This window comes from Chlorocebus sabaeus, chromosome 13, assembly GCF_047675955.1.
Source record: "Chlorocebus sabaeus isolate Y175 chromosome 13, mChlSab1.0.hap1, whole genome shotgun sequence".
Lineage (NCBI taxonomy): Eukaryota > Metazoa > Chordata > Mammalia > Primates > Cercopithecidae > Chlorocebus > Chlorocebus sabaeus.
The window spans coordinates 9615950-9631239 of NC_132916.1; the positions used below are offsets into that span (position 1 = coordinate 9615950).

The window sequence follows — 15290 nt, forward strand, 5'->3', positions numbered from 1 at the left end:
ACATCCAAGCTCCTGTGCAGCACTGGGTGTCAGCAGGCTGCACATCAGCACCTGATGGATAAGAAAATGAACTGGTTCAGGCCTGGGTCATCAGAAACACATGGTGTTGTGGCTTCATGATCTTGGGCTGCTCTGTGGGAAGGGAGTTTAAAATCTCCATGTCAGGACACTGGAGTGGCAGTGGTGGTGGGGGCGGGGGAAGCTCTAGGCCCTTCCTCATCCTCTTCTCCCATTGAGGTGCATTGAGGGTGGGAAGTGCCAGGCCTCTCCCTGCCTCTTGTTATCCTCACTCAAGCCAGTGGCATGCCTTGGCGCTTCCTATTCTGAAAGCTCTACCTGTGAGGTTTTTTTTCCACCCTGGGGTGGGAAGCCGTGTCCACTCCTGAAGTTGTCTACTCTGCGTCCATGTGCTGTAATCTCCAGATGTCAGGGCTCTCTTCTAAAAGCAGTGCCCAGTGTCCCTCTCCTCTCCTGGGTTTTGGAGGCTGTGTCACGGGCAGGGAGCAGCACTGCCCACCTCTCAGGCCTTATTGTACCAGCCGCTGGCTGCCTGCCCTCTTTGGAAGGCTCCAAGAGCCAGGCTGCGCCAAGCTGGACGTAGTGCCTATGGCAGCAGCCCTTTACCCGTGAGCTCCAGAGAGCACTCCAGGCCGAGGTGGTTCCTTCACCCCCTGCTGGGGGCACATGCGGCATGGAAATGGGCACCTCGAGGGGCTGGGGTGAGGGGATATGGTGAGAGGCTGGGGTGCAGGGCTGGGGTGAGGGGATAGGGTGAGAGGCTGGGATGCAGGGCTAGGGTGAGGGGATAGGATGAGAGGCTGGGACGACGTGCTGGGGTGAGGGGCTGGGCTCTGCTGAGCACTGGTGTCGTCAAGAATCTGCTTTGCCCTGCTGCCTGTTCAGAGCAGACAGGTCTGGGTCAAAGATGGGTTGCGGTGCTACTCAAATGTTTTTATTATTTCCCCTCTAAGGAGCCTTTTCAGACACTTTTTTCCCCTAATCATCTCCCATGATGCTTTAATACTGCAGAGGGACTATCATTCATGTGCTGTGGACATATCTGTGCTTTACACGTAAAAGAGTAAGATTTTTGTCCACCCCATACCCCCTCCAAGAACCAGTTTTTGTCCGCTAGGGGGCAAAATCACCCCCTAATATAATCCTGATGGCTTTCAATAGCTTGGCCTTCTTTGACCCTGCGTTTCTAGCCTGAGCGCCATCTGATGGTGTGGACATGTGAGTGGGAGGAGCAGATGCTTGGGAGATTCTGGGATGGGGCAGGCACAGCTGGGCTCCCAGTTTGGTGTCGCAGAAAGTGCTGAAATCTGGTTGCGGAGATTGCAGTGAGCCGTGATCGCGCCACTGCACTCCAGCCTGGGCACCAGAGCGAGACTGTCTTAAGAAGTTAAAAATAAAAATAAAATACCAACAAATGCCCATAGGAGCCAAGCTCACTTAGTGTTGGGCAGTTAGGAAGCCTGCCCCCTACCCCCACCATGTCTCCATGGCCTGATGCCCAGGGGAGGTTTCCTGGAAGTATGGGTGTGAACTGAGCCTGGAGGGATGCGGAGGTTTAGAAGAGGGGACAGAGTGGGGACAAGGGAGGAAGTGTAAGTGTGGTACAGCTTGGAGCTAGCTGCCTGGTGCACAAAGGGACTGTTTGGCACCACAACAGAACCTGCAGGCGATGGAGCAGCAGGCAGCCCGTCTCCCTCAGCGATCCCAGGCTGCGTTGAGCACCAGGACACAAGAGAAGCACTGGGCTGTTGGGCACTGTTCTCCGTCATGGCGTTGCTGGGACCCATTTCACACCTGCGTCTAGAACTCTCGGGCTAGAGCTGGGTGGCACCTTTCTCTTTATTCTGTGCTAATAGTTTCACTTTGTGTTTTTATTAATTTTTATTGAGAAAAACCAGACCCTCTCACAGAGCTGATGCCCAGTTCCTCAGGATGATGGCTGGAGAGGGTGCCATTATTTTCCTCCTCCATCTTTACGGATAGGACAGCAGAGGCCTCTCTTCCTGTAACTCCCCCTCTCTTCCTTAACTCCCCTTTCTTTTTGTGTATCTACTTCTTTTTTCCTATTAGTAACCTCTTAAGCTGAACAGCACAATAGCAAATATAATAAAACCAAGTCTGTTTTGGCTTTATTTATCAGGCACAGAGAGTGTCTGGTGGGTACCCTGTAACTTGACGACCGACCTCCAGGTGAGGGTGTTGTGAGTGTGAAGGCACCGTCCTGTCTCCTAGCCCCCTTGTGATGCCAGGGGAGAGAGCCGGCCCTCCAGCACCGCCACAGGGAAGAACGACACCACATTCAGGCGCCAGAAACGTAGTAGCTTTGCTTTGGCATTTTGGATGCTTCTAAGGATGAGGGCTTTAATTTTTAACCTAAATTATTATCAGTTAAAAGCTAAATGATAAAAGGTTATTACAAATATATAATTATACATACTATATTTCATAGCAGACACCTATGTAATTATATAATTGTTAAAGTTGGACAGAGTTAATGATCATAAGGCCATTTTCTTGTGTAACACGGCGCCCATATCTGCAGCTGTGGGAGGTTCTGACTATTGGCGTGTGCTTGAACAATGAACTCTGTACTCCTCAGGGCTTCCATCAGCGGCGTTTGGATAGTGAGGTCTTTCCTACAGGGTCTTTGCCTCCCCTGTTTTAGTAGAATTCTCCATGGCACTTCTGGAATGGGCTGGAGAGAGGAGCTGGGCCCACCTGGTGGAGCGAGGAGGGAGCAGGAGCCTTGGGGAATGGTGGGGAAGGGGAGCCTAAGACCCCTCTCCATCTGCGTCAGGGACGAGCTTGCCTGGAGGCTTGAAATATTTTTGGGGTCTCCAGGGAGATAGGGACCCCTGGAATCCTGACCAGAATGCGGCCAGGTCTTGCCACTGCTTAGAGAGGAGTAGAGGCTGAGAACAAGGAGGGCTTTGGGAAGAGCAGATTCAGGGCTGCCTAGAAGTGGATTCAGGGCATGCGTCTTAATTTCTTTCCTGTCTTTCTCTGATTTTAAATTATTTATTTTGTTTTGGAGTCAAATAGCCACATGTAACTCTTGGCTCCCTAAAACTTAACTACTAATAGCCTACAGTTGACTGATAGCCCACAGTGGACTAATAGCCTACAGCTGATGGTTATTACCAATAACAAACAGTTGATTAACACATATTTTGTATATGTGTTATATCTGGTATTCTTCTAAAGTAAGCTAGAGAAAAGAAAACATGATTAAACAAATCATCAAAAAGAGAAAATGTATGTACTATTCCTAAGTGGAAGTGGATCATCATAGAGGTCTTCATCCTTGTCTTCGTGTTGAGTAGGCCAAGGAGGCCCGGAAGAGGGGTTGGTCTTGCTGTCTCAGGGGTGGCAGAGGCGGAAGAAAATCTATGTATAAGTGGACCAATGAAGTATGAACCCATGTTGTTCAAAGGTCAAATGTAGTAGAAATCAGGAAAAGAAAAATGTACTGACTGATGCAGGGTGCTTATTCAGTGCTTTAAATATTTTAGCATCTGCTCTTCATACCAAACCTTTGAGGTGGGCATTTTAATCTGTATGTCCTATGTAAGGAACTGACCACAGCTCTGCCTGAGGTCAAGGTGTGATCGCATACTCTGATCTTCCTTTTTCCCTTCTCTAGCCCCCTGCACCGCAATTGTCTTTTGTATAATCACAGCTTTTAGTGTCTTCAGCAACCTTAGAGAGTGGTGTTGGGCCCTTGTGTCTGGATTTGGCTCCCAGCCACCCATGTCCTAATTCTGGGGGCATGGGCTACAACCCACGCATGTTGGAAACGAACTCAGTAAGCATTATGCCATCATTTTCCTCTGCCATCTTTACAGATAGGACAGCAGGGGCTTCTCTTCCTTAACGTCACTTTCTTTTTGTCTATCTGCTTCTTTTTCCTGTTAGTAGCCTCTTAAGCTGAACAGCACAATAGCAAATATAATAAAACCAAATCTGTGCCTCTGAATATACCTTTTTATGGCCCGCTGAGTTTTGTTCTTCAGTCGGCCCCTGAAGTAGCAGGCAATGGTTAAATAGCAGGCAGTGGTTAAATAGCAGGCAATGATTTGGGACTTCGCAGAGGTCACCTACTGTGCTTTGCACCCTCTCCGGTCATCACCCTGAGGAACTGGGCACCAACTCTGTGAGGTTTCCAGGTGGGGTTTGTAGAACAGGCAGCAGCAACTGGTTGGAGCCAGATGTGGCTGGAAGAGCAGATTCGAGTGTGACTGCTTTGTAGAGAGACAGCGTTCACTGAGCCCTCAGGGAGCAGCACAGTCAAAATAACATCTGCAAAATTTGGCAAACTGAAATTTTAAAAATATGACAAAAGTAGTCAACCACGGCAAGATGGCCGAATAGGAACAGCTCCAGTCTACAGATGCCAGCATGAGTGATGCAGAAGACGAGTGGTTTCTGCATTTCCAACTGAGGTACCAGGTTCATCTCACTGGGGCTTGTCAGACAGTAGGTGCAGCCCATGCAAGTGTGAGCCGAAGCAGGGCGGGGCATCACCTCACCTGGGAAGTGCAAGGGGCCGGGGAATTCCCTTTCCTAGCCAAGGGAAGCCGTAATAGACGGTACCTGGAAAATTGGGACACTCCCACCCTAATACTGCACTTTTCCAATGGTCTTAGCAAACGGCACACCAGGAGATTGTATCCCGTGCCTGGCTCAGAGGGTCCCACGCCCACTGAGCCTTGCTCACTGGGAGCACAGCAGTCTGAGATCAAACTGCAAGGTGGCAGTGAGGCTGGGGTAGGGGCGTCCACCATTGCTGAGGCTTGAGTAGATAAACAAAGTGGCCTGGAAGCTCGAACTGGCCTGCCTGCCTCTGTAGACTCCACCTCTGGGGCAGGGCATAGCTGAACAAAAGGCAGCAGAAACTTCTGCAGACTTAAACATCCCTGTCTGACAGCTTTGAAGAGAGTAGTGGTTCTCCCAGCACGGAGTTTGAGATCTGAGAATGGACACACTGCCTCCTCAAGTGGGTCCCTGACCCCTGAGTAGCCTAACTGGAAGACACCTCCCAGTAGGGACCATCTAACACCTCATACAGGCGGGTGCCCCTCTGAGATGAAGCTTTCAGAGGAAGGATCAGGCAGCAACATTTGCTGTTCTGCAATATTTGCTGTTCTGCAGCCTCCACTGGTGATACCCAGGCAAACAGGGACTGGAGGGGACCTCCAGCAGACTCCAACAGACCTGCAGCCGAGGGTCCTGACTGTTAGAAGGAAAACTAACAAACAGAAAGGACATCCACACCAAATCCCATCTGTACATCACCATCATCAAAGCCCAAAAGTAGGTAAAACCACAAAAATGGGGAGAAACCAGAGCAGAAAAGCTGAAAATTCTAAAAATCAGAGCACCTCTTCTCCTCCAAAGGAACACAGCTCTTCACCAGCAATGGAACAAAGCTGGACGGAGAATAACTTTGACGAGTTGAGAGAAGAAGTCTTCAGATGATTGGCAATAACAAACTTCTCGAGCTAAAGGAGGATGTTCAAACCCATCGCAAGGAAGCTAAAAACCTTGAAAAAAGATTAGACAAATGGCTGACTGGAATAAACAGCATAGAAAAGACCTTAAATGACCTGATGGAGCTGAAAACCATGGCACAAGAACTATATGACGCATGCACAAGCTTCAGTAGCCGATTCGATCAAGTGGAAGAAAGGGTATCAGTGATTGAAGATCAAATGAATGAAATGAAGTGAGAAGAAAAGTTCAGAGAAAAAGAGTAAAAAGAAGGTTTTTCAGTTTCCATGTACCCAGTCCTGAATGACTACTGGGTACATAACAAAATGAAGACAGAAATAAAGATGTTCTTTGAAACCAATGAGAACAAAGACACAACATACCAGAATCTCTGGACATTTTGAAGCAGTGTGTAAAGGGAAATTTATAGCACTAAATGCCCACAAGAGAAAGCAGGAAAGATCTAAAACTGACACCCAAACATCACAATTAAAAGAACTAGAGAAGCAAGAGCAAACACATTCAAAGGCTAGCAGAAGGCAAGAAATAACTCAGATCAGAGCAGAAGTGAAGGGGATACAGACACAAAAAACCCTTCAAAAAATCAGTGAATCCAAGAGCTGGTTTTTTTGAAAAGATCAACAAAATTGATAGACTGCTAGCAAGACTAATAAAGAAGGAAGGAGAGAAGAATCAAACAGACGCAATAAAAAATGATAAAAGGGATCTCACCACTGATCCCACAGAAATACAAACTACCACCAGAGAATACTATAAATACCTCTACGCAAATGAACTAGAAAATCTAGAAGAAATGAATAATTTCCTGGACACATACACCCTCCCAAGACTAAACCAGGAAGAAGATGAATCCCTGAATAGACCAATAACAGGCTCTGAAATTGAGGCAATAATTAATGGTCTACCAACCAAAAAAAGTCCAGGACCAGACAGATTCACAGCCAAATTCTACCAGAGGTACAAAGAGGAGCTGGTACCATTCCTTCTGAAACTACTACAATAAATAGAAAAAGAGAGAATCCTCCCTAACTCATTTTATGTGGCCAGCATCACCGTGATACCAAAGCCTGGCAGAGACAAAACAAAAAAAGAGAATTTTAGACCAATATCTTTGAATATCAATGCAAAAATCCTAAATAAAATACTGGCAAACCAAATCCAGCAGCAATCAAAAAGCTTATCCACCACGATCAAGTTGGCTTCATCCCTGGGATGCAAGACTGGTTCAACATGTTCAAATCAATAAACGTAATCCAGCATATAAACAGAACCAAAGACAAAAACCACATGATCATCTCAATAGATGCAGAAAAGGCCTTTAACAAAAGTCAACAGCATTCATGCTAAAAACTCTCAATAAACTAGGTATTGATGGGATGTATATCAAACTAATAAGAGTTATTTATTTATGACAAACCCACAGCCAATATCATACTGAATGGGCAAAAACTGGAAGCATTCCCTTTGAAAACTGGCACAAGACAGGGATGCCCTCTCTTACCACTCCTATTCAACATATGTTGGAAGTTCTGGCCAGGGCAATCAGGCAAGAGAAAGAAATAAAGCGTATTCAGTTAGGAAAAGAAGAAGTCAAATTGTCCCTGTTTGCAGATGACATGATTGTATATTTAGAAAACCCCATCATCTCAGCCCGAAACCTCCTTAAGCTGATAAACAACTTCAGCAAAGTCTCAGGATACAAAATCAATGTGCAAAAATCACAAGCATTCCTATACACCAATAACAGACAAACAGAGAGCCAAATCATGAACAAACTCCTAAATCATGAGTGAACAGTTACTTCAAAGAGAATGAAATACCTAGGAATCAATCCAACTTACAAGGGATGTGAAGGACCTCTTCAAGGAGAACTACAAACCACTGCTCAACGAAATAAAAGAGGACACAAACAAATGGAAGAACATTCCATGCTCATGGATAGGAAGAATCAATACCATGAAAATGGCCATACTGCCCAAGGTAATTTATAGATTCAATGCCATCCCCATCAAGCTACCAATGACTTTCTTCACAGAATTGGAAAAAACTACTTTAAAGTTCATATGGAACCAAAAAAGAGCCCACATTGCCAAGACAATTCTAAGCCAAAAGAACAAAGCTGGAGGCATCATGCTACCTGACTTCAAACTATACTACAAGGCTACAGTAACCAAAACAGCATGGTACTGGTACCAAAACAGAGATATAGACCAATGGAACAGAACAGAGCCCTCAGAAATAACACCACACATCTACAACCATCTGATCTTTGACAAAGCTGACAAAAACAAGAAATGGGGAAAGGATTCCTTATTTAATAAATGGTGCTGGGAAAACTGGCTAGCCATATGTAGAAAGGTGAAACTGGATCCCTTCCTTACACCTTATACAAAAATTAATTCAAGATGTATTAAAGACTTAAATGTTAGACCTAAAACCATAAAAGCCCTAAAAGAAAACCTAGGCAATACCATTCAGGACATAGGCATGGGCAAGGACTTCATGACTAAAACACCAAAAGCAATGGCAATAAAAGCCACAATTGACAAATGGGATCTAATTAAACTAAAGAACTTCTGCACAGCAAAAGAAACTACCATCAGAGTAAACAGGCAACCTGCAGAATAGGAGAAAAATTTTACAATCTACCCATCTGACAAAGGGCTAATATCCAGAATCTACAAAGAACTTAAACAAATATACAAGAAAAAAATCAAACAACCACATCAAAAAGTGGGCAAAGGATATGAATACACACTTCTCAAAAGAAGACATTTATGCAGCCAACAGACACATGAAAAAATGCTCATCATCGCTGGCCATCAGAGAAATGCAAATCAAAACCACAATGAGATACCATCTCACACCAGTTAGAATGGCGATCATGAAAAAGTCAGGAAACAACAGGTGCTGGAGAGGATGTGGAGAAACAGGAACACTTTTACACTGTTGGTGGGACTGTAAACTAGTTCAACCATTGTGGAAGACAGTGTGGCAATTCCTCAAGGATCTAGAACTAGAAATACCATTTGACCCAGCCATCCCATTACTGGGTATGTACCCAAAGGATTAAAAATCATGCCGCTATAAAGACACATGCACACATATATTTATTGCAGCACTATTCACAATAGCAAAGACTTGGAACCAACCCAAATGTCCATCAGTGACAGACTGGATTAAGAAAATGTGGCGCATATACACCATGGAATACTGTGCAGCCATGAAAAAGGATGAGTTCATCTCCTTCGTAGGTATGTGGATGAAGCTGTAAACCATCATTCTGAGCAAGCTATCACAAGGACAGAAAACCAAACACCTCATGTTCTAACTCATAGGTGGGAATTGAACAATGAGAACACTTGGACACAGGGTGGGGAACATCACACATCAGGGCTTGTCATAGGGTGGGGGGAGTGGGGAGGGATAGCATTAGGAGATATACCTAATGTAAATGATGAGTTGATGGGTGCAGCACACCAACATGGCACATCTATACGTATGTAACAAACCTGCATGTTGTGCACATGTACCCTAGAACTTAAAGTATAATAATAATAAAAAATAATAAAAATAATAAAAATATGACAAAAGTTTCAAAAATTGCCATATGATATTGAAGAAGCCCTGGCTGCATGTCTGCGGGTGGCAGGCTTCCCTTTCTGTCCTGTGGACTTTCTGGCCAACTGGCCTTTCCCAGGTGGCCGTCCTGGTTAGGGACAGGCTTCCTTGGTGGCCCTGGCTCCCTGGGATTCCCTGCAGTGTGTGCACCTTGGGATGCCCTCTACACACTGCAGTGAGTCCCACAGTCTGTGTGTACCCCAGACCTGGATGGGGTGCCCCCTGTGCTTGGCAGGTGTGGAGGTCACTGCCCTGAGTGGACGTGTCCGTGGCTGGGCCATGCATTTCACTCATCCTAAAGGGCAAGACCCAGAGTCTCCAGATCCTGGGATCTCTGCTGACCATGTCCTTCCTCCTTGCACTTCTCCCACAGAGGGTTCCTCTTAGTGCACGTCATTTACAGCTTCTAGGCTTTTCTGTAGGAGGTCAGAGGCCCTTCCCTCTTTCCTCTTCTCCTGCTTTTATTGTGATTTGATGCATTGTTTTCATTCCCAGATATACTGTGTTTCAATTAACTACCAAATGGCTCCAATTCTTATTAAGTTAAAGCCTTGGTTGCTTTTTCTGGTTCCTTAATGTGAGTTAGTTTGGATGCCTAGACAAGAAGGTAAATGTTTCAGGGTTGGTGTGTTCTGAATGTGTTCCCCAGAGTTCATGTGTTGGAATCTTTTGTTTTTTTGTTTTTTGTTTTTTGTTTTTTGTTTTTGAGACAGAGTATTGCTGTGTCGCCCAGGCTGGAGTGCAATGGTGCGATCTTGGCTCACTGCAAGCTCTGCCTGCCGGGTTCACGCCATTCTCCTGCCTCAGCCTCCTGAGTAGCTGGGACTAAAAGGCACCCGTCACTACGCCCGGCTAATTTTTTTTTTTTTTTTAATAGAGATGGGGTTTCACTGTGTTAACCAAGATGGTCTCAATCTTCTGACCTCGTGATCCGCCCACCTTGGCCTTCCAAAGTGCTGGGATTACAGGAGTGAGCCACCATGCCCAGCCAGAAACTTAATTCCCAATGAAACAGTGTTGAGATGAGGGGCATTTAAGAGGTGATTAGGTCATGAGGGCTTTGCCCTTGTTAATGCCGTTATTGCAGGAGTGGGTCAGTTATTCAGAGAGTGGGTTCCTGTTAAGAGGATGAGTTCAGTTCCTTTCCCTTATTTCTCTCACTTGAGTACATGCTTGCTTGCCCTTCTGCCTTCTGCCTTCCCCTATGGGATGACACAGCAAGAAGGACCATGCCAGATGCAGCCCTCTTGACCTTGGACTTCCCAGCCTCCAGAACTATAAGAAATAAATCTCTGTTCTTTATAAATTACCCAGTCTCAACTATTCTGTTACAGCAGCATAAAATGGACTAAGACAAAGAGCAAATACCTTATCTTTGCTTCTCTTAGATTTACCCAGGTAGGGCTCCTGGCATTGTAACGCTAGTTACAGGATTGCACCCTGAAACTCTCAACAAGTAATTTTCCCTTAACTAAACAACAGAAAGTCCTGCTTTCTTACAGTCCTCTCTGCTGTGCAGCATCTGCTGATAGCTCCTGGTCAGGATGGATTGCCCAGGTGCCCACTGGTAACTTTCTAAGTTAAATTGGAGGTTTTAAATAATATGTCTTTTGAAAGAAAGTGACATTGCCCTTTCCATGGAGTGAGCGTACAGGGACAGAATCTTGTGCGAAGAGAACGAGGCAGAGAATTCCAAGATCCGCAGCCACTGAACTGATGGTGAAAGTGGAAGGACAGGCTGAATGTGCTTGAAATGCTGCATGCCCTGAGCCCTGAGCAGTTAGAAAGCCCTGGCATTTGATGCATGATGGTAAAAAGAGGCGTCTAATTTGAGTGACAGACATCCCACCTCAAATGGAAGCAGTTCCTGTAGGGCTCTTCAGCACGAGAAGCAGCTGCTGGGTGGAGCTGGTTGTCTGGCTGTAGAGACAAGGCTCTGGCTGATGGCATTGAAAGCAACCACACAGGAAAGGAAATGAAACCCAAATTCATGGAGATATTTGTAAGCTGTGTGCAGTATATTTACATAAGAACATCCGACTAAAACATCAGCTGATAAGCCATTCAACTAAAGGCAAAGCTTTTTGAGTATGTGTATGTGTGTGCATGTGTGCACGCACATGTGTATAAATGCCTAGGGAAAAAAAACTATAAGACTATTTTCCAAACTGTTCATAATGGTTAACCTTGGAGAAGGGAGGGAGGGTGGGGAGGTAAAGAGGAAATGTCTCTCAGTCAGGGTTCAATAAGAGAAGCAAAACCACTGGGAGATGATGTGGACATCATCTCATTGGCCTTATTCAGTTTTATCTGCATGTGATACTGGAGCTTGCAGTCCACAGGACAGGCAGTCAGGAAGGGGCGATGGATAGAAAGTGGGAGAGATCAAGATGTTGGAACCACCAACCACGAGCTGGAGCCCCATGAGAATGGGCTAAAACTTGCATGAGTTCTTTTGCATCTGGCATTGATGGCGTGGATGTCCTGCAGAAGCTGAGATCTTCATCACAGAGGAAAGAAAACACAAGCACCTGGCCTGGGATTCAGCGAAGCTGGTGGGGGATCCAGGGGAAGGAGGAGAAGTAGCAGGCCTAGCTGCTGCTTTGCACTGAAGACATGAATCAGCAGATCAGCAAAAACATGCATGACCTACAAACGGTGCTATTTCCTTTCCACCTTCCAAACCTCCCAAGAGTGTCTCTTGTGGTGCCCCCAACCAGAAATATCCAAGAAAGGGAAGTCTGGGAAACGTAGTCCAGGCCAACTTAATCAACACATCCCAAAGCTATTTAGAGGAATTTTATATTTTCTTGTACATACTTCTGGGTTGTTCGAATCATTTTACAATGTGACTGTATAAATGTGTTTCTGTGAATTAAAAAAAGAAAAGTGAAATATTTGATTAAAAAAAAAAATACATGGGCCAGGTGGGGTGGCTCATGCCTGTAATCCTAGCACTTTGGGAGGCCAAGGTGGAAGGATGGCTTGAGCCCAGGAGGTTGAGGCTGCGGTGAGCTATGTATGATTGGGCCACTGCACTCAAGCCTGGGTGACAGAGTGACACACCACCTCAAAAAAAAGAAAGGAAGGAAAAAAGAAAAAAGGGAAATAAAACTCTTCTATCCAATGAGGTTCAGAGTTTAGTTGTCTGGTGAACAGCCTACTGAGATGAGGGGGAAATTTGGTCTTCCCCTACCTGGTCCCAGCACCGTCCCATCTCACTGGGCTGATGTAGTTACCCCCTAGCTGGCCTCCCTGTTCCAGTCTGTTCCTGTTTCAGTCAGAGTGATTTTTTTTTCAAATGCAAATTGGTTGTTGGTGTGTGTGCTCCAGTGGTTTTTATGTTGCCTTTAGAATGAAATCATAAATCATAACTCTTTACTCTGGTAACCCAGAAGTCTCTGCGATGCTCTTACTCTGGGTTTCTCTCCATCTGCCTCTGTCTCTTCCCCACCCTTCCTCTCCCCTTCAGTGGTCACAGAGCCTTTGTGTGTGATGAAATTATCATGCATATAATAGTAATTAAAAAGCTATCCATTTGTGGATTGCCTACTATGCCCAATGTCGTGCTAGGTGCCTTGAGTCCATGTTTTTATTTAATATCCACAGCCTCTCTAACAGCGTTTACCTGTCCCTGTTTTACAGAGAAGGGGGACGCTGAGAAGCATGCCCGAAGTCTCACGAGTAGTAAGTGGCTCCACCAGGATCGGAGCCTGGATGTGTCTGACTCCCAAATCCATGAGGACAATATTCAGCAGCCATCCTATTAGCAGGCCTTTTTCCTTTCCCTGTCACGTTGTTTTGTGGTTGTGTAGCTGTCTTTTCGCTGGACAGTAAGCTGGCCGGGGGGCAGGATCTGATCTGAATGTTTGCTCATCTCCTGAATCTCACAGAGTGCTTGCGCGCATTAGGTAATCACGTGCCATTTGTCGAAAGCATCCATGTGCCAGGCACTTGCTGAGTCTTGGAGTCGAGGCTAAGGTCGGGGTGGACCAGACAGTACAGCTGCTGTCTCGTGGCGCCTGTGCTCTGTAGTAGGGGAGACAGCCTCATGCTGTAGTTACAGCTGTGGTAGGGCTGTGGAGGGTGCTGGGGAACATGTGAGTGGGGTAGGGGGCGGTGAGAGTGGCCTTGGGCAGGAAGGAGTCCCACAGAGAGGCATTTGGCCTGTGACACATAGGAAATGGGAGTCTCTTGGAAGCATCCGCTTTGTCTCCCTGACTCCCTGTGGAGTTGTGCTTCGGCGCTTGTCTGTGCTCCTTGGCCAGTAATGGAATAGATTGATCCTTCCCATCCTTGCGCTTAGGAAAACTCAGCCCAGCACTACAGCCATCTTTGTACCCCATGGTAACAAATTGTCCCTCCGTCCCTTTGTCAGGCTGCCCTGCTAGACTGCATGTTGTTACCCTAGCCCCCCTCCCCACTCCTGCCCCCACAACCAACTCCCAGGATGCGTCACTGTTCCTTGACTTGTGCTTCTGGTTCCACCAATGCCGTGGCCTGGTGGAACAACTGAATGGGAGCTTGATATTTTCTCAGTTCCTAGAAATAAGTAGACACTTTTTATTGTTCACTTCTGGAGAAGTAAGGGGAGTCGTTTTATTCATTTTTAAGGAGACCGATAGCTTCAGTTTGCTGGGAACTTACAATGTGCTCTATACTGAGCACACACTATGTGTTATGTGTTTTATGCTCACAAAACGCTTTGGGGCAACCCCATTCCAAAGGTTAAGACACTGTGGCGTTATGAGGTTAATTTGTCCAAAGTCCCACAGTGCTCACTGCATAAAAACTGGACTGTGATGCCTTCTGGAGGGCTCTGGTGTTCCACGTCAAGCCTCCAGCCTCCAACCTGGAGGAGAAAAGTTTCCGATGACAGCCACTTGAGCTACGATATTAGGCTTACCGTTGGAGTCAAGGCCAAATGCACCTGCCTGTAGGGTGGGGATGGGGTGGGGAGGGAATGGGTCCTCTGCTGCATGTATGTTTCACTAACTGGTGATTAAAAAAGGGGGGCACATGGCCCAGCATGATGGCTCACGCCTGTAATCCCAGCACTTTGGGAGGCTGAGGTGGGAGGATTGCTTGAACCCAGGAGTCTACCCAGTAGGCAGCATGGCAAAACTGCATCTCTACAAAAAGTACAAAAAAAAAAAAATTAGCTGGGCCTGGTGGAGCACACCTGTAGTCCCAGCTACTCAGGAGGCTGAGGTAGGAGGATCACTTGAGCCTAGGAGGTTGAGGCTGCAGTGAGCCGTGATCACACTACTACACTCCAGCCTGGGTGACAGAGCAAGACCCCGTCTCAAAAAACAAAACAAAAAAAAACAGGGAGGAGGCACAACCCTCGCAGAGCACACAGGCGCCCACCCCCTACTGAACACCATCAACTGTAAGAGCCCATTTCGAAGCCCGTCACCCACATTCAGCTGTTTATCTGGAAAATTTCTACCATAGATAGCTTTTCCTGAGCCTGCCAGATTAAGAATAGGTCCCCGGGATGGGAGGCATCACTGAAGAAGAAGCTGCAAGTGGTCGTCATTGCCCGAAAACAGAATCTGTTTCTTTTCACAAGCCCCTACAAAGACTATTTTGACAGTTCTCTTCAGACCTGTCATGGGCTGACTCTCACTCCCTCTGCCATGCAGGTGCTGGGCTCCTGCGGCTGGATCTACCGTTCTCCATTCTTTCCCTGCCCTCAAGTGTCAGAAATGGGAGAGGAAAGTTGGGTATTTAATATTCTTTGATGGAGTTTATAAGTATCCCAATTAGTGATTTTCCAGCATATTAAGAATTCTGTGCCTCATCTCACGCTGCCTTTCAGAGTTCTGTAAACACAAGGGCATGAATTCTTGACGGATTCTGGCTTTCTGATGTATTTTCCCCCAAGGTACTTAATCAAGGAATGTAAGTCATTTACCTTCTCCAGACATCCTCCTCTTCTTCCCTGGAGAATGTTGTGAAGTCTTTCTCATTTTTCCTTCCACTCTGAACCCTTTCAAGGACCAAGGTCTGTGCTGCAAGGATGCAGAACTTTGCCCCTAGAAGTTGCTTTCTCCCCTAGCTGGGAGGGCAGAGCCCTGCTCTCAGTAGGGCTCCCAGGACAAGGCTGTGTGTAGTAAACGTCTGTCTATTGTGGT

The 15290-nt window shown here is 46.3% G+C and overlaps 1 protein-coding gene across 1 annotated transcript in view; it reads left to right on the forward strand.

The window, feature by feature from the left end:
* Positions 1–15290, forward strand: part of AGPAT4 (1-acylglycerol-3-phosphate O-acyltransferase 4) — a 146110-nt gene that overhangs the window by 94504 nt on the left and 36316 nt on the right. The gene's annotated exons all lie outside the window — the stretch shown is intronic.